Here is a 26,372-nt window from a genome sequence, read left to right on the forward strand (position 1 = left end):
GTGAGTGTGTGTGAGTGTGTGTGCATGTGTGAGTGCGTGCGGGCGTATGTTGCAGCCCCAAGGGATTCCCTAGCATGGTGAGAGCATCTTAGCAGGCAGCACTCTTTCAGTTTATGAGTTTATCAGTGGGACGGTGCAAAAAAATAAGATCACCAAGCTTTAGAATCATCCCAGTCATGTCTAAACAGGTTGACAGGTTGTGGACATTTTGTTTCTTAACCCCCTAGAGTCGATTGACGCACCGTATCCGCTAGTGTCGCACTTCCGCATCTGCAGTGAAAGGTGACAGAGCTAGAGCTGTGTTTGTCAGACCCTGAGACATCCTGAAAATGGGTCTTCTCACGTAAACGTCTGTAGCGTCCGAACGGTTTTGCTCTACGACCCCCACAAGTGTCAGGCGACTCGTCTGAAGTCAGTACCGTCGATGTGCCAACTTCTGTTTGGTGCCATCCGAACCGTTTGGGGTACAAACTAATGGGACCACTGTGAAAAGGGGAGATTCTCACGAACACGATGGTGGTCTCCGTTTTGCTCTACAACCCCGACAAGTGTCACGGGACTCGTCTGAAGGTTACCAGTACCGGGTTTTAAAAACTAATTGAAGTATGAAGGTAGTTTTGTGCCTACCCCAAAAAAGGGGTAAAATATGTGTAGAAAATATATATATACAGTGGGGAGAACAAGTATTTGATACACTGCCGATTTTGCAGGTTTTCCTACTTTCAAAGCATGTAGAGGTCTGTCATTTTTATCATAGGTACACTTCAACTGTGAGAGACGGAATCTAAAACAAAAATCCAGAAAATCACATTGTATGATTTTTAAGTAATTAATTTGCATTTTATTGCATGACATAAGTATTTGATCACCTACCAACCAGTAAGAATTCCGGCTCTCACAGACCTGTTAGTTTTTCTTTAAGAAGCCCTCCTGTTCTCCACTCATTGCCTGTATTAACTGCACCTGTTTGAACTCGTTACCTGTATAAAAGACACCTGTCCACACACTCAATCAAACAGACTCCAACCTCTCCACAATGGCTAAGACCAGAGAGCTGTGTAAGGACATCAGGGATAAAATTGTAGACCTGCACAAGGCTGGGATCGGCTACAGGACAATAGGCAAGCAGCTTGGTGAGAAGGCAACAACTGTTGGAGCAAATATTAGAAAATGGAAGAAGTTCAAGATGACGGTCAATCACCCTCGGTCTGGGGCTCCATGCAAGATCTCACCTCGTGGGGCATCAATGATCATGAGGAAGGTGAGGGATCAGCCCAGAACTACACGGCAGGACCTGGTCAATGACCTGAAGAGAGCTGGGACTACAGTCTCAAAGAAAACCATTAGTAACACACTACGCCGTCATGGATAAAAATCCTGCAGCGCACGCAAGGTCCCCCTGCTCAAGCCAGCGCATGTCCAGGCCCGTCTGAAGTTTGCCAATGACCATCTGGATGATCCAGAAGAGGAATGGGAGAAGGTCATGTGGTCTGATGAGACAAAAATAGAGGTTTTTGGTCTAAACTCCACTCGCCGTGTTTGGAGGAAGAAGATGGATTAGTACAACCACAAGAACACCATCCCAACCGTGAAGCATGGAGGTGGAAACATCATTCTTTGGGGATGCTTTCTGCAAAGGGGACAGGACGACTGCACCGTATTGAGGGGAGGATGGATGGGGCCATGTATCACGAGATCTTGGCCAACAACCTCCTTCCCTCAGTAAGAGCATTGAAGATGGGTCGTGGCTGGGTCTTCCAGCATGACAACGACCCGAAACACACTGCCAGGGCAACTAAGGAGTGGCTCCGTAAGAAGCATCTCAAGGTCCTGGAGTGGCCTAGCCAGTCTCCAGACCTGAACCCGATAGAAAATATTTGGAGGGAGCTGAAAGTCCGTATTGCCCAGCGACAGCCCCGAAACCTGAAGGATCTGGAGAAGGTCTGTATGGAGGAGTGGGCCAAAATCCCTGCTGCAGTGTGTGCAAACCTGGTCAAGACCGACAGGAAACGTATGATCTCTGTAATTGCAAACAAAGGTTTCTGTACCAAATATTATGTTCTGCTTTTCTGATGTATCAAATACTTATATCATGCAATAAAATGCAAATGAATTACTTAAAAATCATACAATATGATTTTCTGGATTTTTGTTTTAGATTCCGTCTCTCACCGTTGAAGTGTAACTATGATAAAAATTACAGACCTCTATATGCTTTGTAAGTAGGAAAACCTGCAAAATCGGCAGTGTTTCAAATACTTGTTCTCCCCACTGTATATATATACAACACTTCTGCCACACTGATCCTCAACACGGGGGCCCCTCAGGGGTGCGTGCTCAGTCCCCTCCTGTACTCTCTGTTCACCCATGACTGCATGGCCAAGCACGACTCCAACACCATCATTAAGTTTGCCGACGACACAACAGTGGTAGGCCTGATCACCGACAACGATGAGACAGCCTATAGGGAGGAGGTCAGAGACCTGGCCGTGTGGTGCCAGGACAACAACCTCTCCCTCAACGTGACCAAGAAAAAGGAGATGATTGTGGACTACAGGAAAAAAAAAGAGGACTGAGTACACCCCCATTCTCATCGACGGGGCTGTAGTGGAACAGGTTGAGAGCTTCAAGTTCCTTGGTGTCCACATCACCAACGAACTATCATGGTCCAAACACACCAAGACAGTCGTGAAGAGGGCACGACAAAGCCTATTCCCCCTCAGGAGACTGAAAAGATTTGGCATGGGTCCTCAGATCCTCAAAAAATTATACTGCTGCACCATCGAGAGCATCCTGACTGGTTGCATCACCGCCTGGTATGGCAACTGCTTGGCCTCCGACCGCAAGGCACTACAGAGGGTAGTGCGTACGGCCCAGTACATCACTGGGGCCAAGTTTCCTGCCATCCAGGACCTCTATACCAGGCGGTGTCAGAGGAAGGCCCTCAAAATTGTCAAAGACTCCAGCCACCCTAGTCATAGACTGTTCTCTCTGCTACCGCACGGCAAGCGGTACCGGAGTGCCAAGTCTAGGTCCAAAAGACTTCTCAACAGCTTCTACCCCCAAGCCATAATACTCCTGAACAGCTAATCATGGCTACCCGGACTATTTGCACTGCCCCCCCACCCCATCCTTTTTACGCTGCTGCTACTCTGTTAATTATTTATGCATAGTCACTTTAACTCTACCCACATGTACATATTACTTCAACTACCTCAACTAGCCGGTGCCCCCGCACATTGACTCTGCACCGGTACCCCCCTGTATATATAGCCTCCCTACTGATATTTTATTTTACTTCTGCTCTTTTTTTTCTCAACACTTTTTTTGTTGTTGTTTTATTTTTACTTTTTTTTGTTAAAAATAAATGCACTGTTGGTTAAGGGCTGTAAGTAAGCATTTCACTGTAATGTCTGCACCTGTTGTATTCGGCGCATGTGACCAATAAAATTTGATTTGATTTCCTTTGTTTAAAAACAATCTCCTAGAATTAAGAAAGACACTTCAAAACCTTGTTTCTTATGATTTATTTTTGACTGTCTTTTTTGCCATTCATAAATGTGCTTTTCAATGCTTTTCTATGGGCTTTAGTAGTAGGCTAAAATCAATATTTCATCAAATATTTTTTTGAAAAAAAAATTTGATACCTAAAGGGGTCCTAAAATTCTAAATCAAATTGCTAAATTATCCATAGTATGATCATCTTAAAACATTTCCATATGTCAGCTTAGCACCCCCCTACCCCGTCTTAGACTGAAGAATTAAGAAGAAAGGTGCCATAACCGCCTGGTATGTGTACTGGGGTACTGGGGTGCAGGGGGGAGAGAGAGAGAGAGAGAGAGAGAGAGAGAGAGAGAGAGAGAGAGAGAGAGAGAGAGAGAGAGAGAGAGAGAGAGAGAGAGAGAGAGAGAGAGAGAGAGAGAGAGAGAGAGAGAGAGAGAGAGAGAGAGAGAACAAGATGGCCACATCAAACTGTTATTATTCTTGATAGAAGAGACGGAGGGAGGGTAATAGGAGGGAGGAAGAGGGGAGGGAGGAGAGAAGGGGGATGAGAGAGGGGGGATGAAAGGGAGATTAAGAGAAAGAGACAGATAAAGACAGAAAGAGAGACATAAGCTCAGTTAGATTTTATTTGGAATAAATTCAACAATAAAGTACTGTTTTGCTATTTATTTACTGCAGCATACTGTAACTGATGGTGCATTGTGGAGATATATTGTGGAAGGAGAAATAATCGCTGAATCATTAACATATTTTAAGGCGTGCCTTGTAAATGGCTATATTTGTTTCACCCGTTAGTGAGAGTAGGTGGTTATAGTTTCCTACCAATTATATGTATATATGAAACAGATCATAATGGTAGTGGGTTTTAGTGCTTTTAATGATTGAGTATTTCTCCATGTCCGTTTAATCTATTCGCCCTGTGATCAAGGCCAGTTTGGAAACCATTGTTTAGGTCTTTAGAAGTTTAACTGATTTAAAATACCTAGTATTCATTAATATGCTGTAATATGCAAATGAAGCAGGCTACCTGCTTGCTCTAATCCCTTGTAGTTACAGTAAAATAATGTGGATGTCATTTTCTTACAGTTTAATAGTCACTTTTACTGTATTGTACTGTTTTTCATTGCTCTCTCATCAAGTTACCATGAATATCTCAGTATTGTATTGGCACTATCCAGAGATGGTCAGAGATATATCATAAAATATCTTGTTGTAATTACAATTATTTTGAAGACCAATGTATCCTTAACTACAATAAAATTTTCAGTAACGGTTATAGAAACATTGTACTTGCTATGATGTGTTTTTTAATAAACCTTGGTTATCTGCACTAACTAGGTTGCTAAGGACAAGAGTGCCCACTAAATGACCAAAATGTAAAAATGAAAACATTGGGTAAGGAAAACTTGGAAGGAACATGTCGCTGCATGGGTAATTCCAGTAATATACAGTACATTTGATTACAGTAACATTTTTGGTACCGTGAAATTGATTACTGTAAAATGGATTACAGTAGTGTTGCTGCAATTGCTGCTAGTAAGTTGCTGTACATTTTACAGGAAATGTTTTACAGTGTAGCTATACATTTAGCTTTCTATATGGGCATTTGACATTTGTATGAATTGTAATTTGTGTTGTTTAATGTTTTAGGGACTCCAAAGTAAACTAGCAAACCAGGCTGTCATCTTGTGAAACCCAGTGGATGCAAATAGCTAGCTAGCTAGCTAAAGCATTTACTGCAAATTAAATGTACAATTTTGTAAGTTTGCCTTGCTGTTCATAAAAAAAATATTTCAAAGTCAATCACTTGTCATTGTTCTTTATTGTAGTAGCGAAACGTTAGCATTAGAGATTGAAGATATTTGCCAATGCAGGCAATGTAGCAGTAGCTAAGTCTTGCTTATTGTGTAGTGCAGGATAACAATACCTGTATTCTATGGCTGTGTAGCTACAGTTGAAGTCGGAAGTTTACATACACCTTAGCCAAATACGTTTAAACTCAGTTTTCCACAATTCCTGACATTTAATCCTAGTAAAAAGTCCCTGTCTTAGGTCAGTTAGGATCACCACTTTATTTTAAGAATGTGAAATGTCAGAATAATAGTCGAGAGAATGATTTATTTCAGCTTTTTATTTATTTCATCACATTCCCAGTGGGTCAGAAGTTTACAAACACTCAATTAGTATTTGGTAGCATTGCCTTTAAATTGTTTAACTTGGGTCAAACGTTCCGGGTAGCCTCCCACAAGCTTCCCACAATAAGTTGGGTGAATTTTGGCCCATTCCTCCTGACAGAGCTGGTGTAACTGAGTCAGGTTTGTAAGCCTCCTTGCTCAAACACGCTTTTTCAGTTCTGCCCACAAATGTTGAGGTCAGGGCTTTGTGATGGCCACTCCAATACCTTGACTTTGTTGTCCTTAAGCCATTTTGCCACAACTTTGGAAGTATGCTTGGGGTCATTGTCCATTTGGAAGACCCATTTGCGACCCAGCTTTAACTTCCTGACTGATGTCTTGAGATGTTGCTTCAATATATCCACATAATTTTCCTTCCTCATGATGCCATCTATTTTGTGAAGTGCATCAGTCCCTCCTGCAGCAAAGCACCCCCCACAGCATGATGCTGCCATCCCCGTGCTTCACGTTCATGATGCTGCCAACCCCTTTTTCCTCCAAACATAACGATGGTCATTATGGCCAAACTGTTCTATTTTTGTTTCATTAGACCAGAGGACATTACTCCAGAAAGTACGATCTTTGTCCCCATGTGCATTTGCAAACCGTAGTCTGGCTTTTTTATGTCAGTTTTGGAGCAGTGGCTTCTTCCTTGCTGAGCGGCCTTTCAGGTTATGTCGATATAGGACTTGTTTTACTGTGGATATAGATATTTCTGTACCTGTTTCCTCCAGCATCTTCACAAGGTTCTTTGCTGTTGTTCTGGGATTTATTTGCACTTTTCACACCAAAGTACGTTAATCTCTAGGAGATAGAACGCGTCTCCTTCCTGAGCAGTAAGATGGCTGCGTGGTCCCATGGTGTTTATACTTGCGTACTATTGTTTGTACAGATGAACGTGGTAACTTCAGGTGTTTGGAAATTGCTCCCAAGGATGAACCAGACTTGTGGAGGTCTACAATGTTTTTTTTTAGGTCTTGGCTGATTTCTTTTGATTTTCCCATGATGTCAAGCAATGAGGCACTGAGTTTGAAGGTAGGCCTTGAAATACATCCACAGGTACACATCCAATTGACTCAAATTATGTCAATTAGCCTATTAGAAGCTTCTAAAGCCATGACATAATTTTCTGGAATTTTCCAAGCTGTTTAAAGGCACAGTCAACTTAGTGTATGTCAACTTCTGACCCACTGGAATTGTGATACAGTGAATTATAAGTGAAATAATCTGTCTGTAAACAATTGTTGGAAAAATTACTTGTGTAATGCACAAAGTCCTAACCAACTTGCCAAAACTATAGTTTGTTAACAAGACATTTGTGGAGTGGTTAAAAAACAAGTTTTAATGACTGCAACCTAAGTGTATGTAAACTTCAGACTTCTGTGCATGGACCCTAAAACGTTTAGAATAAATATTAGTTCAGAACGGTGGTTTTAATTGTTCTAGCTACAATTCTCCCACTGGTAATGACTGAGTGAAGGAAATGTGACTGTTACATTTCAAACTGCTATGTAATGAAAGTCCTGCTTCAGTACTACTCCACATTGAACCACAGCCAGAGGATGGGTACATTATGCTGTTGTCATTTGTTGCTTATATGTTAGCTACGTATTTGTTGCATGAAAAATCTAAGGAAAGCTATTACTGCCACCAGTAAAGGCATTGTGAAAAACACAAGGCTCGTTGTCAATTAATTGACTGGTATATGTTGGCAGTTTCTGATGTGCACGAGTGATGTGGTGATGTCCCATTCCCTACACTGTAAAGAGGTTAATGTGAATTTGATAGTATCTTACAGGCAGCTCGGTGGATAGTAAAATTCTGTATTTTATATTACAGTACACCTACTGTTATATAAATACTGTATCAAAGCAAGTACTGTGTAATGACAGACATTACACAATACTGTAAAATGTACTGTATTATACTGTAAAAATAACGAGGTTTTGTATTTCACAGCATTTTACTGTAATTCCAAGGGATTGGTGCAAGCAGGTTGGCTGCTAGGTAAAGTGCTTACAAAGAGTATATTGATGAATACTTGGTGGTTATATCACTTGGACTTCTAGACACCTTAACAAAAGCTTCCAAACTGTCAGCCACTACAGTGCAAAACAAACCAAAAGGACATGGCAAAAACCTCAACCATCTAAGGTTTAAGACTTCCTGCCACACCAATCTGTTCCCTTCATAATTGAAATTGCTTAAGCACAAGAACCACATATGATTTAAATTGGTACAGCATTCTTACTTACGGGTGCAACAATTATAGCCTCTTACAAGGCACGCCTCAAAACATGTTAATGAGACAGAAACAACGTTACCATGCGCCCACTAGTTGGGCTAAGGGGGAGGGGGTATTGGGATTGAGCCATAAAGACAGAGTATTAAAGAAAGAGAGAGAGGGTTAGAGGGAGGGAGGCAGGGCAAGAAGATAGGAAGTGAATATACTGAATAAAGGGAAAGAAATAAGACTGAGAGATAATTAAGCAGTACTGTATGATTTCTCTAGACATCCATTAACCCACAAAAACTCATTGTTCAATTATGCCGTTTTTTAAATTGTCAAACATTTACCTAAACTGTGAAATAGAGCCTACCACAGGATGTATTTGATATTGGAATCATTTTCCACATATACACTTTCACACAATGATACCATGACTACCATACTTCCACCAAAACCAGAAATTGATTTACATTTAAAAAATCACCTACACAGTGTCAATTAAGAGGAAATGTACGCATATGCTCGCCTTTCCTACACACTTCTCAGTAGGTGGTATTCAGACTTACCTTATGCAAGTGTGTAACGGGCTTTGCAAGGGTGGTTCCATTGCGCGCGCTGAATACATTTCATTCAACCGCTGAAAACACTCTTACTTGCTGGCCAACAGATTTTCTAGTGAAGTTTTCATTCAATAGGGTTTTCAGTACATTTATCAAAAGCCATCCCTTTAACTTTGGTGTACCTTCAATTTGAATTTTCTCGACAGACTCACTAGAATATATGGAGAGAACAGTTCAGAATATTAGTGATCAGTGAAAGAAAGCCATGTAAATACATAGTCATCTCCTTTTCAGCACCAATTGGTAGATTTAAAAATACTCTGATCTTGTATATTATTTAGCGATAGGAAAGTATTCATGAATAATAAAATAAAATAAAAGGTTTGGAGAGCATTTAAGCACAACATATATTGTGGTTTAATGAATCCTGAATGTTGTCATATTAAATTGTTCAATTAAATATCGAAAGGTGATAAAGGTATACAATAGGGGTTGAACACTAGTCCAATAAATCTACCCTAACAAACCTTACTAATCATGGAACTGTGATGACAACGGTCGTTATGAACCATGCACTAGACTCCAGGTTTAAACTGTTAGTATATTCTGTGTTCCATAATGATTCAAATAGGTTAAATCTCCCAAATTTTTGCAAAACTTGTAATACGTAAGCCTAATATGATCCACTATTGCTAGCAATCCTCAGGAACAACAACACGAACGTGACAGAGGAAAGAAAGGTAAACTAACAATGTAATGGAATTATGCTAAATGTAAGGCAACTAACGCTAAAGTGACAGTTATACATGTATGTGAGTATAACTGATGGTGGCTACGGATAGTGGCAAATATTGAATACAATAAAAAAAAAATTAAATACAGTGAAACGTCTGGGCATATAATTGAAACGTTCTAGAAATCATAAATCAACTAGTTAGGTTTGGCGCTATACTGTCAGTTGCGCATGGCTACAGAAGCCTATAGCTTGAGTCTCCAAATTCTATCCCTGCAAGTTATAAACCCAGCATTTCAGAAACTTCACTGTGAAAAAGGGGATATGTTGATGTGCTTCAGTTTGCTGCCATATTACCTGTTTCACAATTGTCTCCAGCGATCATAAAGTAAAATATATCTAAAACAATTGTCATTTATATTTACTCATTTACCTAGCTCTTATCAATAGGTTTTATCAATTTGTAAATTACTGTGCATGGATAATGGTGTTATATATATATGGGAAAAAATAAAGTAGATGTTGTTCCACTTGGAACCGACAGGTTGCTCTAACCTATTCATCGTTTCATTGCGCATAAAGGTGGTGGAATTATGAGGTAAATCAAGATCAGAATGTGTTCTATCTGTATCTTTTTCAATAAATGTTAATCAAATGCAACCACCAACTGTTTACTCATTGCTGTTGTTCTAAGATGGCAACTCAGCACAAATGCGCATGTGCCCATTGAATCTCAACAATGAAACAGTTGGTGGTGGTATTTGATAACATTTATTGAAAAAGCATGGATTTCAGCAAACAAAGAAAGCACTCAACTACAGAGGACTAACATAGGTAGAAGGTGGACGTTTCATAAAAATATTGACTTTGGGCAAATCAATGTAGCCGGAACTGAATTTTTCAAGGGCTGCGTTCAGTACGTTTTTACGTTCTGGAACGTTGAGTTGAATGGAAACAGTGCTGTATTGAACGACCAGTTGAAAAGAGGGGAGAGGTTGGGTTGTGGGTTGGGGAACGCTGTCAGCCCGGCCACTGCTCTTTAAAAATGTCACTCATTGCTTCAAGCCACACCTGGCCACAACCACCAAACAGGAGCAAACATACCTCAAAGTATTTTCCAGAATGTACAAGAACGTTTTGTGGAAACGTGTCATTCAATACAAACCATTCCGCAACATAGCAAACGTTCTAGCGAACTCAACGCACCTCAGGTCTCGGCTCTACGTCATTGGTGAAGTTCATCAGAAACTTCCTTCACCGTCGCATGGAGTTTAGTCCGCTAGGAAGGGTGCTGGATCTATGTGGAACCGTAATGACTCAAATAAACCTTTGAGCCTTTCAATGTTTTTTTGTAGTTCAGAAAATGGTTCTTTCCTCGTTTAGTGATAATTAAAATGTAGGGCGGCAGCTCATTAAAATATTTTGGGGTGTGGTTTGTGCACAGCTCTTTTTGTGCACTTGTGAGTGAGAGTGTCATTCCAGTTTATCTAATCTGTTGGGTTATGCCGTTATGTGCTAAATGTGACTGGCTAGTTACGGTGTCTTGTGAAAGACTCACATAGAGCCTCAATTGAGAACAGCAGTCTCTCCTCAGGGACTCCCAGCTGGTGCAGGACTAGCACACCTGATTCAACCTGTCAATTAACACAGTAATAATGCATAAGGAATTTGTATAATATAATATGGCTAACCAGAACGAAAAACCCTTTATAGTTCTTCAAAAGGATCTACAAATAACCTTTGAGATCAAGGACTGTTTCTTTATAGAACCATTCTCCATTAAGGTTCTATAAAGAACCATAAAAAAAACAGGTTCTATATAACCCCAAAAGGGCTGTAACCATGGCAGAACCCTGTGATATATAGAACCTTTTATTAATGGTTCTTTATAAAACCTTAGGAAATTGTTCTTTATAGCACTATAAAGGTTCCATTTAGACACTTATGAGCATGGTTCTTTACAAATCCTTCAAGAAAAGGTTCTATATAACACCAAAAAGGGATCTGCTATGGTTACAAGCCAACTAACCCTTATTTGGCACTATATATAACCATTTTAGTGTGTACTGTACAGTACTACTTTAACTTAATTATGAAAACATAAAGATAAAGGCAGTTGAGTTAAAGAAAATACTAACTTTGTTCTACACAGGGCCCTGTGTAGCTCAGTTGATAGAGCATGGCGCTTACAACGCCAGGGTTGTGGGTTCGATTCCCACGGGGGGCCAGTATAAAAAAAAAAATGCATGAACTCACTAATTGTAAGTCGCTCTGGATAAGAGCGTCTGCTAAAAGACTAAAAATGTAAAATGTTCTAGCAAGTCAGAATACAGACTGCCTCTAAAAAATACAGTATGTGGAGAGAGACAACTAAATTAACTGACAACATATCTTTTAATTAATTCTAGCAGATATCTGAGCTGCAACATTGAAGCATGCATGAGAGCATCAGCTGTTCTGAAGACTACGCAAACACGCTCTCCGTAGCCGATGTAAGACTTTTAAGCAGGTCAACATTCGTAAGGTCGCAGGGCCAGATGGATTACCAGGACGTGTACTCCGAGCACGCGCTGACCAACTGGCAAGTGTCTTCACTGGCATTTTCAACATTTCCCTGACTAAGTCTGTAATACCAACATGTTTCAAGCAGATCACCATAGTCCCTGTGCCCAAGAACACTAACATAACCTGCCTAAATGACTACCGACCCGTAGCACTCACGTCTGTAGCCATGAAGTGCTTTGAAAGGCTGGTCATGGCTCACATCAACACCATTATCCCAGAAACCGTAGACCCACTCCAATTTGCATACCACATTTGCATACCGCCCCAACAGATCCACAGATGATGCAATCTCTATTGCATTCCACACTGCCCTTTCCCACCTGGACAAGAGGAACGCCTACGTGAGAATGCTATTCATTGACTACAGCTCAGCGTTCAACACCATGGTGCCCTCAAAGCTCATCACTAAGGTAAGGACCCTGGGACTAAACACCTCCCTCTGTAACTGGATCCTGAACTTACTGACGGGCCACCCCCAGGTGGTAAGGGTAGGTAACAACACATTTGCCACGCTGATCCTCAACACGGGGGCCCCTCAGGGGTGTGTACTCAATCCCCTCCCGTACTCCCTGTTCACCCATGACTGCATGGCCAGGCATGACTCCAACACCATCATTAAGTTTGCTGACGAAGCAACAGTGGTAGGCCTGATCACCGACAACAATGAGACAGCCTATAGGGAGGAGGTCAGAGACCTAGCCGTGTGGTGACAGGATAACAACCTCTCCCTCAACGTGATCAAGACAAAGGAGATGACTGTGGACTACAGGGAAAAAAAGAGGACTGAGCATGTCCCCATTCTCATCGACGGGGCTGTAGTGGAACAGGTTGAGAGCTTCAAGTTCCTTGGTGTCCACATCACCAACAAACTATCATGGTCCAAACACACCAACACAGTCGTGAAGAGGGCACGACAAAGCCTATTCCCCCTCAGGAGACTGAAAAGATTTGGTATGGGTCCTCAGATCCTCAAAAAGTTATACAGCTGCACCATCGAGAGCATCCTGACTGGTTGTATCACCGCCTGGTATGGAACTGCTCGGCCTTCGACCGCAAGGCACTACAGAGGGTAGTGCGTACGGCCCAGTACATCACTGGGGCCAAGCTTCCTGCCATCCAGGACCACTATACCAGGCGGTTTCAGAGGAAGGCCCTAAAAATTGTCAAAGACTCCAGCCACCCTAGTCATAGACTGTTATCTCTGCTACCGTACTGCAAGCGGTACAGGAGCGCCAAGTCTAGGTCCAAAAGTCTTCTTAACCTCTTCAGGATCTGACCCTTTCTTTCCATTTTTGCCTAAAATCTAACTGCCTGTAGCTCAGGACCTGAAGCAAGGATATGCATATTCTTGATACCATTTGAAAAGAAACACTTTGAAGTTGGTGGAAATGTGAAATTAATGTAGGATAATATAACACATTAGATCTGGTAAAAGACGATACAAACAAAAAAACGTGTTTTTTTATTTATTATTTTGTTCCATCTTTGAAATGCAAGAGAAAGGCCACAACATAATATTGCAGTTTAGGCGCAATTTAGATTTTGGCCACTAGATGGCAGCAGTGTGTTTGCAAAGTTTCAGATTGATCCAGTGAAGCATTGCAATACTGGACTATTTTGTATCAAGTCTGCCCAAATGTGCCGAATTGGTCAATTTATACATTTTCAAGTACATAACTATAGAGAACATACAAAAATGATATGGTAATACAAAATGTAAGTTTACACACTCCCAGGAATGTCATACATGATGGATCATTAGTTTATACACTACCTTTCACACATCTAGAGCCAGAGACAGCAGGACTTCAATCTGTGGAACCCAGTTCCTACATTTGAACATAAACATTTGATTTTATCAAACAAAACTATGCTACATTTTATGGCTGGAACCCTTAGGATGACAAATCAGAGCAAGATTACTGAATGTAAGTACATTATTTACCTTCAGAGGTGAATGTATCAAACCAGTTGCTGTAATACGTTTTTTGTTGTTGTGCACTCTCCTCAAACAACAGCATGGTATTTTTTCACTGTAATAGCTACTGTAAATTAGACAGTGCAGTTAGATTAACAAGAATTTAAGCTTTCTGCCCATATAAGACATGTCTATGTCCTGGAAAGTTTGCTGTTACTTACAACAGTCATGCTAATCACATTAGCGCACGTTAGCACAACCGTCCCGTATACGGGATACCGATCCCGTAGAGGTTAACAGCTTCTACCCCCAAGCCATAAGACTACTGAATAGCTAATCATGGCTACGTGGACTATTTGCATTGTCCACCCCACCCCCTCTTTTACGCTGCTGCTACTCTGTTTATTATCTATGCATAGTCACTTTAACTCTACCCACATGTGTCACGTTCGTTGAATGACGGGACAGACCAAGGCGCAGCGTGATATGCGTACATGTTTATTTTCTATTAAACACAACAAAAAAACAACCAACAAAACGAAACGTGAAGTCCAAGGTAGACGACACAACATACCTTAACCGGAACAAGATCCCACAACCCACTAGTGCCAATAGGCTGCCTAAGTATGGTCCCCAATCAGAGACAACGAACGACAGCTGCCTCTGATTGGGAACCACACCGGCCAACATAGAACCATACATACTAGATCGACAAACAATGACCAAACACAACAAGGAATATACACACCCTGACTCAACATATAAGCGTCCCCTGAGTCAGGGCGTGACAACATGTACATATTACCTCAACTAACCGGTGCCCCCGCACATTGACTCTGTACCGGTACCCCCTGTATATAGCCTCCCTATTGTTATTTTATTTTACTGCTGCTCTTTAATTATTTTTTATTTATATTTTTTTACTTATCTATTTTTTACTTAACACTTATTTTTCTTAAAACTGCATTGTTGGTTAAGGGCTTGTAAGTAAGCATTTCACTGTAAGGTTTACACCTGTTGTATTCGGTGCATGTGGAAAATACATTTTGATTTTATTTTATATCTAGTATGTCCAGTGTACAGCAGTGACATGGACAGCATAACTGTTAATGAATGCAGGTATCTGAGCTGTCCAGTGACAGGCAGCATGTAAACACCTACCATTACCTCTCCTTTAAACATGTTTTAACCATCTGCTACATGTCCCTTAATTACCACGCACACATTTATCAATTAATTACAGATAAATAAACACTGACTATCTCCAGCCTCGCTACAGCACCATGTCACTTCACTCGCTCTCTTGCTTTCAATGTCTCTCTCTCTCCCCTCTCTCTATCTCTTTTCCTACACTCTTCCCTCCCTTCCTCCCGCCCTCTTCCCTCCCTTCCTCCCTCCCTCTTCTCTCCCTTCCTTCCTCCCTCCCTCTTCCCTCCCTTCTTCCCTGGTTCCAGTCCATATGTGTGTTAAGCCTCTTTAGTATGAAAGAGGACAGCGCTACACAGAGCTCCAGTAATTAGTGGACTAGGGCCAGGAACAGACCGTGTGGAAGAAGGGAACGAAGAAGAGAAAAAAAGGCGAGATAGAAAGAGAGAGGCATAAATAATAAAACATAATCCCCAGTGTCCACCAAAACAGGAGCACCATTCCTCCTTTATCTAATCCATCTATAAATATACCTCACTTCTCCTTTGGTGGACGATTGCTTTTGCTAGGGAGAGATGGAGGGAGGGAGGCATGGAGGGAGGGAGGCAGGGAGAAAGGGTGTTCCATGAGAAAGGATGCCAGCGTGTGCATGTCAGCTGGCTGGCAGGCATGCAGTCTCCTCTCTCTCTTTCTCGCTCTCTGTCTCTTCATTACACCATCTTGCTTGCTTGGTCTCGCTCTCCCCCTCTCTCTCTTTGTCGCTTCACTACACCATCTCTCTTTCTGTCTCTTTCTCTCTCTCACCCCCTTCCTCTCTCCTTCTTTCTCCCTCGTTCCCAGTCAAAGGGCAGGCAGGCGATCGTAGGAGGGTCTAAGTAGCACAGGGATGGAGGGAGAGGGGTGAGGAGAGGTGGAGGGATAGAGAAGTGGTGAAGTGAGGTGGAGGTGAGGGGGTGGAGGTCTGGTTACACAGACTTGGCTGGTCTCGACCCGTAGGGATCGTCTCGGGCCGACTCAGAACACTGCTCTGGCACCATGGAGATGACCGGGCTCACGCACGCACGCACGCACGCACATAGGTGCTTGTTTAATTTCTCTACCAGTGGGCCATGCAGCCAGTCCATCCCTATCCCTGACCCGGGCTGTCAGCCACGGCGTGTCAGAATATTTATCAGCTGGGAGAACAGCTTGTCCTCGTTGCTGCTGCCATGTCTATCTTGCCAGATGAAGCAGAGAGGAACGCAGAGCTACATACACGAACAAGGAGGGGTGACATCTCTCCATCCTTCATTTTCTATTTTTTATCAGTCCCTTTTCCCTCTCCTCTTTCTCCCTATCCTCTCCTCTTTCTCCCTTTGTCTCTCCTCTTCCCATTCTCTCTCCTCCACATTCTGTCCATTCTTCCTCCTGTCCTTTTCAACTGCACTTCAACCATTTTTTCCTATTTCCGTTGTTCTTCCTCTCCTAGACCTGTATACTGCATGGTGCCATTATCTGGGGGCTTTCATTTCTCCTTTAACTGATGATTCCATTCAACTGCATTGATCATTAGAGTCACTGATTGAGTCCAGCCACCTCTGCCCAAAGTGTGCCTAGGAGACCCATGCCTGCCCATCCCATTCCACTCCAACCAGTCAACAGAGGGTGCATCCACATTGGCACCCTATTCTCTACATAGTGCTATACTTTTGACCAGGTCTGGTCAAAAGTATTGCACTATATAGTGGATAGGGTGCCATTTGGGACGCATATATATTCACCATGTGCATTCCTTATTTCTCATTCTCTCATTCCCCGTTCCTCATCCCAGTCTGCGTTATCTAACACAGTGTTTGGCTATTTCTGTTGATTGCCTTTCATGTGAGTATTCCAGTCTCTGCGTGGTGCCTTGTCTTCCCACAGCTTCCCTGCTTCAAAAGACTGCCTGACCTCGTTTCCCTGCTCCCTGCTGCGCTGGGCCAGCTGCAGATGGCAAGGCGGGGGGAGTCGATCGTCCTGCTGCACAACAACGCATCTTTGTTTCATTCATTTGCACTGGTAGGGGGGCCATGATGCTATTTATGTATTTAGAATGGGTGGATAATGTGACTATATACATGTAAAGGAGAGATTGTCTTATGTTGCTAATTGGCGTGGCTGGCTGAGCGAGACAGAGAGAGACTGAGAGACAGAGAGAGTGTGAGCAAGACAGAGAAAGACAGACAGACAGACTGACAGACAGTCACTTCATCCTCTCCTCCTTTTTCTGACTGTCTGTCTGCTATTCATCCCTCTCAGAATGACGACACCTCACATACACACACACAGACGCACACGTACGTACACACACACGGCTAGGCTAAGCCTGAAAATTAAGTAAAGGATTGATGCGTAGGCTGTTTTCTGTCCGTTCCAGTCATAAAAATGCAGAGTGAGGGAAGCATGATTACTTTTTGTCACTACTCGCAAAGCTACACATCCGACACACACACGCACGCATGCACACACATACACACTTGCAGAAAAAGATTCACAAACACTCACAGATACAGAAAGGCACAAAGACCTTGAGACTTTAGAATGAGACTTCAGAATAAAGTCAAAGAATACACAATGAAGTTGAATCTGAGAATCTACTAAGCCAATCCAAACACACCTAAGCCCTTACCTTTCTATCCTAACAGTACCCAATCACCAGGAAGTTGATATCTCCAAATCACCATGGAAACCAACCAATACTGGTTTTATTCACATGCAGCCTAGAAATCGAATCGAAATTAGGATACATCCTCAAAACATCTTAGCTTCGTATTGTACTTACAAGTGTGTTTGAAACTAAATGCCCCCATCTGCTTGCTAAGTATTTGTACTCTGTCTACCTCAAGACACTCTCACACTGAGATTAACTGGTCAATTACACTCACACACGCATGCAGGCACGCAAACACACACAGAGGTGCGCATGAACACACACAGCCGGCAGTCGATCAGTCAGGCGGTGAAGTAATTGAGGTTTTTAATTAAAGTGGAGGAACATGGGAAAACCAGGGCCTGGTCACATGACTGCCATAAATAACTACACACACACACACACACCCAAACACAACCGAGCGTACACACACGCACACACACAAAACTGAGCGTGCGACACACACACACACACACACACACACACACACACACACACACACACACACACACACACACACAGACAGAAACACACACATACACACAGAAATACACCACAAATACAATAAAATAAAATAAAATGCTATTTGTCACATGCTTTATAAACAACAGGTGTAGACCAACAGTGAAATGCTTACTTACGGGCCCTTCCCAACAATGCAGAGAGAAAAATTATCGAAAAATAATAACGCAATAAGTAACTATAGACATGGCGTACCAGTACCGAGTCGATGTGCAGGGGTACGAGGTAATTAAAGTAGATATGTACATATAGGTAGTAATAAAGTGACTAGTCAACAGGATAGATAATAAGCAGTAGCAGCAGCGTATGTGATGAGTCAAAAGAGTTAGTGCAAAAGGGGGTCAATGCAGATAGTCTGGGTAGCTATTTGGCAGTCTTATGGCCTGGGGGTAGAAGCTGTTCAGGGTCCTGTTGGTTCCAGACTTGGTGCATCACTACCACTTGCCGTGAGGTAGCAGACAGAACAGTCTATGAATTGCGTGGCTGGAGTCTTTGACAATTTTTAGGGCCTTCCTCCTGCGGTCCCAGTGATATAGCGCCTTGCTTTCGGATGCCAAGCATTTGCCATACCAAGCTGTGATGCAGGCACTCAAGATGCTCTCAATGGTGCAGCTGTATAACTTTTTGAGGATCTGAGGGCCCATGCAAAATCTATTCAGCCTCCTGAGGGGGAAGAGGCATTGTTATGCCTTCTTCACGACTGTGTTGGTGTGTGTGTTAATTCCTTAGTGGTATGGACACCGCTCCACTACAGCCATGTCGATGTGGATGGGGGCGTGCTCAGCCCTCCATTTCCTGTAGTCCACAATCAGCTCCTTTGTCTTGCTGATGTTGAGGGAAGGGTTGTTGTCCTGGCACCACACTGCCAGGTCACTGACTTCCTCCCTATAGGCTGTCTCATCGTGATCAGGACTATCACCGTTGTGTCGTCAGCAAATGTGGAAATCTGTGGATCTGTTGGGGCAGTATGGGAAGTGGAGTGGGTCCAGGGTGTCTGGGAGGATGGTGTTTATATGAACCATAACCAGCCTTTCAAAGCATTTCATGCCTACATATGTGAGTGCTACGGGGCGATAGTCATTTAGACAGGTTACATTGGCGTTCTTGGGCACAGGTACTATGGTGGTCTGTTTGAAACATGTAGGTATTAAAGACTGGGTCAAGGAGAGGTTGAAAATGTCAGTGAAGACACTTGCCAGCTGGTCAGTGCATGTTCTCAAATCAAATCAAATCACATTTTATTGGCCACATGCGCCGAATACAACAGTTGCAGACATTACAGTGAAATGCTTAATTACAGCCCTTAACCAACAGTGCATTTATTTTTAATAAAAAAGTAAAATAAAACAACAACAAAAAAGTGTTGAGAAAAAAAGAGCAGAAGTAAAATAAAATAACAGTAGGGAGGCTATATATACAGGGGGGTACCGGTGCAGAGTCAATGTGCGGGGGCACCGGCTAGTTGAGGTAGTTGAAGTAATATGTACATGTGGGTAGAGTTACAGTGACTATGCATAAATAATTAACAGAGTAGCAGCAGCGTAAAAAGATGGGGTGGGGGAGCAGTGCAAATAGTCCGGGTAGCCATGATTAGCTGTTCAGGAGTCTTATGGCTTGGGGGTAGAAGCTGTTGAGAAGTCTTTTGGACCAAGACTTGGCACTCCGGTACCGCTTGCCGTGCGGTAGCAGAGAGAACAGTCTATGACTAGGGTGGCTGGAGTCTTTGACAATTTTGAGGGCGTTCCTCTGACACCGCCTGGTATAGAGGTCCTGGATGGCAGGAAGCTTAGCCCCAGTGATGTACTGGGCCGTACGCACTACCCTCTGTAGTGCCTTGCGGTCGGAGGCCAAGCTGTTGCCATACCAGGCGGTGATGCAACCAGTCAGGATGCTCTCGATGGTGCAGCTGTAGAATTTTTTGAGGATCTGAGGACCCATGCCGAATCTTTTCAGTCTCCTGAGGGGGAATAGGCTTTGTCGTGCCCTCTTCACGACTGTCTTGGTGTGTTTGGACCATGATAGTTCGTTGGTGATGTGGACACCAAGGAACTTGAAGCTCTCAACCTGTTCCACTACAGCCCCGTCGATGAGAATGGGGGTGTGCTCAGTCCTCTTTTTTTTCCTGTAGTCCACAATCATCTCCTTTGTCTTGGTCACGTTGAGGGAGAGGTTGTTATCCTGGCACCACACGGCCAGGTCTCTGACCTCCTCCCTATAGGCTGTCTCATCGTTGTCGGTGATCAGGCCTACCACTGTTGTGTCGTCGGCAAACTTAATGATGGCGTTGGAGTCGTGCCTGGTCATGCAGTCAAGGGTGAACAGGGAGTACAGGAGGGGACCGAGCACGCACCCCTGAGGGGCCCCCGTGTTGAGGATCAGTGTGGCAGATGTGTTGTTACCTACCCTTACCACCTGGGGGCGGCCCGTCAGGAAGTCCAGGATCCAGTTGCAGAGGGAGGTGGTTAGTCCCAGGATCCTTAGCTTCTGAGTATGCATCCTGGGATTCTGTCTGGCCCTGCGGCCTTGTGAATGTTAACCTGTTTAAAGTTCTTACTCACATCGGATACGGAGAGCGAGACCACACAGTCAACAGCTGGTGCTCTCATGCATGGTTCAGTGTTGCTTTCCTTGAATCGAGCATATACGGTATTAAGCTAATCTGGTAGGCTTGCGTCACTGGGAAGCTCGCAGCTGGGTTTCCCTTTTAAATCCACGATAGTTTGCAAGCCCTACCACCTCTGACGAGCATCAGAGCCAGCGTAGTAGGATTCGATCTTAGTCCTGTATTGAAGCTTTGCCTCTTTGATGGCTTGTTGGAGGTCGTAGTAGGATTTCTTATAAGCATCCAGGTTAGTGTCCCGCTCCTTGAAAGCGGCAGCTCTAATCTTTAGTTCAATACGGATGTTGGCTGTAATCCATGGCTTCTGGTTGGGATATGTATGTACGGTCACTGTGGGGATGACGTCGTCAATGCACTTATTAATGAAGCCGATGACTGATGTGGTAAACTCCTCAACATTATCGAATGAATCCTGGAACATATTTCAGTCTGTGCTAGCAAAACAGTCTTTTGTAGCTTAGCATCCGCTTCATCAGACCACTTCCGTATTGAGCGTGTCACTGGTACTTCCTGTTTGAGTTTTTGCTTACAATCAGGAATCAGGAGGATAGAGTTATGGTCAGATTTGACAAAGGGAGGATAAGGGAGAGCCTTGTATGTGTTTCTGTGTGTGGAGTAAAGATAATCAACAGTTTTGTCGCCTCTGGTTGCACAGGTGACATGCTGGTAAAAATTTCAGTTTTCCTGCATTAAAATCACCGGCCTCGAGAAGTGCCCCCCTCTGAATGTGCATTTTCTTGTTTGCTTATGGCCCTATACAGCTCGTTAAGTGTGGTCTTAGTGCCAGCATCGGTTTGTGGTGGTAAATAGACAGCTAAGAAAAATATACATGAAAACTCTGTTGGTAAATAGTATGGTCTTCAGCTTATCATGAGGAATTCTAACTCAGACAAGCAAAAACTTTAGACTTCCTTAAGATTAGAGATTGCGCACCAGCTGTTGTTTACAAACAACATTACATTACAGTGAAATGCTTACTTAACCAACAATGCATTTTTATTTTTATTTTTAAGTGTTAAGTAAAAAAAAATAAAAGCAAATAACTAAAGAGCAGCAGTAAAATAAAATAACAGTAGGGTGGCTATTTACAGTGGGGTACCGGTGCAGAGTCAATGTGCGGGGGCACCGGCTAGAATTGGTCACCCTTACGGAAAAAACACAGGAATTTCACATGATCACATGACCTTGTGTGAGCTCATGTGATCACATGATTTAATGTGAAGTGAATTTGATAACGTGACAACATGTGAAGCAACATGTGACAACATGTGAGCACATGTGAGAACATGATTTCATGTGAAAATAATGTGAAATAAATGTGACAACATGGGGATGCAAAATGTCAACATTTGAGAACATGAAACTACACGTGACAACATGTGAGCACATGTGAAAGCCGAGATGTCAAATGTAATTTAGAATACTTTAAAAGGTATAATTTACATTAATTAAATCAGTCATGGTCCCCTGCAGGTTTATTTTAGTTCCCAGTTTGTTCTCAGAACATTGTGTCATGGTCCCCAGGAGGGTTTTGTCAAATATACAGAGAAACTACAACTAGTTACTGTCTTTTTACAGCTATGTTAAGGTGTTTATGGACAGGATGCTTCTTGCTTGGGACACAACCTCACAACCTCCTGGTTGCCAGATAGCTGAAGTTCCTACTGAGCCACATAAACACACTCTCAAAAAATAAGGGTATGGTTAGAGTAGAGTGTTGTTCCCTGGGGTACAAAAAGGTCAAAGGTACACTTCACAGCTACACATATAAACTAAAACGGTACAGTTCGGTACTTTGCAGGTATGGGAGATTTTTCGACCCAATATTTTGAATATAAGGTACGATCCTCACTGCGCTTTAAAATATAAGAGGGGGCAATGTACTGGTTGGGGCTAATTTGCCTATTTGGGGGAAGGGTTAAATATATGTGTATTTACGTGTCACGCCCTGACTCAGAGGACACTTATATGTTGAGTCAGGGTGTGTATTTTCCTTGTTGTGTTTTTCTATGTTGTATTTTCTATGTTGAGATCTAGTATGTCTAGATCTATGTTGGCCGGTGTGGTTCCCAATCAGAGGCAGCTGTCGCTCGTTGTCTCTGATTGGGGACCATACTTAGGCAGCCTATTGGCACTAGTGGGTTGTGGGATCTTGTTCCGTGTGAGGTTTGTTGTGTGTACCTTAGGACGTCACGCATCGTTAGTTTATTGTTTTGTCGTTGTGTTTATTCGTTTAATAAACATGTTGGCATATCATGCTGCGCCTTGGTCCGTCCCGTTTATGAACGTTTGTGACATTACGACTTCACAACTGGTAAATTCCCACCTCCCACATGGTTATGAATGCAGCATGCTATGGAATATATTTGGTAGAAAAATTTACCATTATACTAGTTTATCTGCACATGTACCCTAAAAGGGGCTGACCAGCACAATGTGAGTTCCTATGTGTACCTCTGAAAGTATCTTATGTGTACCTTTGACTTTTTTGTACACCAGGAAATGACACTGTACCGTAACCGTAGTCTTATATTTGAGAGTGTGTGGCTATATGTTCTTGGTAACAAATAACCATCTGGTGGCACTGCTGAGACATTAATGCACTCCAGACCAAAAAGTTGCAAGTTCAAATCCCGAGAGCATTTATGCACACTTAGGGCTAGATTCTATCATATCTGCACCAGCTATGCGGGTGTCGGCAATCGCGTTTACGCTCGATCTGACTGAATCTAGACCTTAATGTCAAGTGTCCCTGAGCACAGCTACTTTTTTGTTGGTGTTGTCAGATAATTGCACAATTATTGACTTGATTCCAGGTAAGTTTTCCAGAATAAGACCCTCTGTATTTATTGGAAAGGAGCATCAAGCTCATCACCTTGCACTTTCACCACCCTGTGAAGTTCATCATAATTTATTTAATCTGTAGCCTAATAAACTGCATGCTTTCCCGACGAGTTGTAGTGAGAGGACCACAAAACATATCATTGCGTGACTCCATGTTTACTTCGATATGATGGTTATTATATCAATATTTACGCATAAAAGCGTTTCCACCGACATTTCTAGCATAATTAATTTTACCGACACAAAAAGATTCCACCTTGTCTAGCGTATTTTGTTTACCGAAATGTTTAATTTCCTTGCATAAAAAGGTTGGATGGAAACCTGGTTAATGTTACTCCTGAATCACTATGATAAATATAACTGTTTTTCTTGAGTGTATTTTTAAGTCCTTAAGTCCAAAGTGTAGGAATACAGGTGAAATCTGTTATTGAAACAGACATGGTGGCGTAGCAGGAAGATTGGAATGAAGTGAACTAAGAGGTTGTGATTTCAAATCCCAGGTAAGGACGTGTTGAATAATAATGAAGGTATAAATAAACACACAATGTAGTCAAAGTGTGATAAATATGCAAGTTGAAAACACTATGTTAAAATAACAGTGTGTGTATCCTAAAAACACATTTCTGTTTGCAGGGCATCACCTGTAAAAATGTGAATCCACATGTGAAAGGTTATGCGATCACGTGAAATATCATCCCATGTGAAGTGTTCAAAAAATACATGTGTAAAACATGTGGAAATGTCACGTGAAATAATGTGATTTTAAACATTTCAAATCATGTGGTTTTTCCATAAGGGCACCAGCCCGTAACGGCTGCTATCCACTGCAGCGCCATCTTAACTTTCTGAATTGATGCAAAATTTATGCAGGGGGAGAAAACATTAAATAAACAACCAATAACAACAACAGTAGCAAATATGCATAGAAACACACCTTAGGCCCTTACGCACAGATGGTCTCTAACGGGACGTTTCGTCTAATCAAAAAGCTCTGTTGATCTCCAGCCTCCCGGCCAGCAACAGAGGGTAAACGGCCCTCATAGATTGTCTTTCACATCTGTCTGTTTGCCTAATATTTACACAATCACAATCACATTCACACACACACAAACCTGAATACATACTGAACAAAAAATTAAACGCAACATGTAAAGTGGTCCCATGTTTCATGAGCTGAAATAAAAGTTCCCCGAAATGTTCCATACACAGAAATAGCTTATTTCTCTAAAATATTGTGCACAAATTTGTTTACATCCCTGTTAGTGAGCATTTTTCCTTTGCCAAGATAATCCATCCACATGACAGGTATGGCATATCAAGAAGATGATTAAACAGGATGATCATTACACAGGTGCAGCTTGTGCTGGGGACAATAAAAGGCCACTCTAAAATGTACAGTTTTGTCACACCACACTGATGTCTCAAGTTTTGAGGGAGCGTGCAATTGGCATGCTGACTGCAGGAATGGCCACCAAAGCTATTGCCAGATAATTGAACGTTAATTTCTCTACCATAAGTCACCTCCAATGACGTTTTAGAGAATTTAGCAGTACGTTCAACCGGCCTCACAACTGCAAACAACATGTAACCACGCCAGCCCAGGACCTCCACATCCAGCTTCTTCACCTGTGGGACCGTCTGAGGGGAGAGGGGTGCTGAGGAGTATTTCTGTCTGTAATAAAGCCCTTTTGTGGGGAAAAACTAATTCTGATTGGCTGGGCCTGGCTCCCCAGTGTTGGGCCTATGCCCTCCCAGGCCCACCCATAGCTGTGCCTCTGCCCAGTCATGTGAAATCCATAGATTAGGGCCTAATTACTGATTTCCTTATATAAACTGTAACTCAAAAAAATATTTGAAATTGTTGTGTGTTTATATATTTTTGTTCAGTCTATCTGCAGGAGAGAAGTAGCCCTTCATCCCCACCCCCACCTATCTGCCAGTCACTGCTGAGAGAGGCTAGCATGGAAGCATCTTCAAATACGCATAGAGGGATATCAATCACTACACAATGCAAATGTTTCAGCACACACACACACACACACTCTCACACTCTCTCTCAAACACACACATAGACACACGTAGACACACACACACACACACACACACACACACACACACACACACACACACACACACACACACACACACACACACACACACACACACACACACACACACACACACACACACACACACACACACACACACACACACACACACACACACACACACACAACATGTTCATAGAAAAGTCTCTAGCACAAACATATGGCCCATTGCGTGTGATATACAGAGGAAGGGAAAAGGCAGGGTTCAGTAATGATGTTCTGGAGACAAAGCCAGCAGAAAGACTACTGTTGATGACAACATTGTACATTGTTGTAAGGCAAGGGTGGAGTTTCTGAGTGTTGGTGAATGTCTAGACAATTCCATATATTCAAGGTCACTGACAGTCCTTGATAAGGTAATACTGATGGTAAAGAGGTAATATGGGCTGTATATATGCACCATATTTAACGCTAGAGCTGTAAACCTTTCACGGCGAAAGCTAAAGCACGGCAACATTAAATGACGAAACACGTCGTTCAACATTCAATGACTCTACACACACCTGAACACACACACACGCAAGCACGCGCGCGCGTGCACACATACACAATCACTGTATTCTCCAGCAGCAGACACTCTGCAGAATGGTGTGTTTAATGTGTAGTCGATAAGACCATAAAGAAGTCTATGAAACAGGAGTGATTGGTCATTGACTGCAGTGCCTAAACTATACAGGGATTATTTTACTACCGGGTGAGTCTTGGGCAGAAAGATGGAGCTGATAGGTCATTCTGTATTTACTAATAAAAGCAGGGGTCAAGATTTGCATAAAAGGGTCT

General features: G+C 42.6%; 1 protein-coding gene and 1 non-coding gene across 6 annotated transcripts in view; one reads left to right on the forward strand and one right to left on the reverse strand.

Moving 5' to 3' along the window:
• The window catches only part of LOC121575703 (RNA binding protein fox-1 homolog 3), an 828,711-nt gene that overhangs the window by 723,528 nt on the left and 78,811 nt on the right, over window positions 1–26,372 (reverse strand). The gene's annotated exons all lie outside the window — the stretch shown is intronic.
• Window positions 11,354–11,429, forward strand: trnav-uac. The gene has a single exon. It is a non-coding gene; the product is annotated as a tRNA-Val (tRNA).

This window comes from Coregonus clupeaformis, chromosome 1 (assembly GCF_020615455.1).
Source record: "Coregonus clupeaformis isolate EN_2021a chromosome 1, ASM2061545v1, whole genome shotgun sequence".
Classification (NCBI taxonomy): domain Eukaryota; kingdom Metazoa; phylum Chordata; class Actinopteri; order Salmoniformes; family Salmonidae; genus Coregonus; species Coregonus clupeaformis.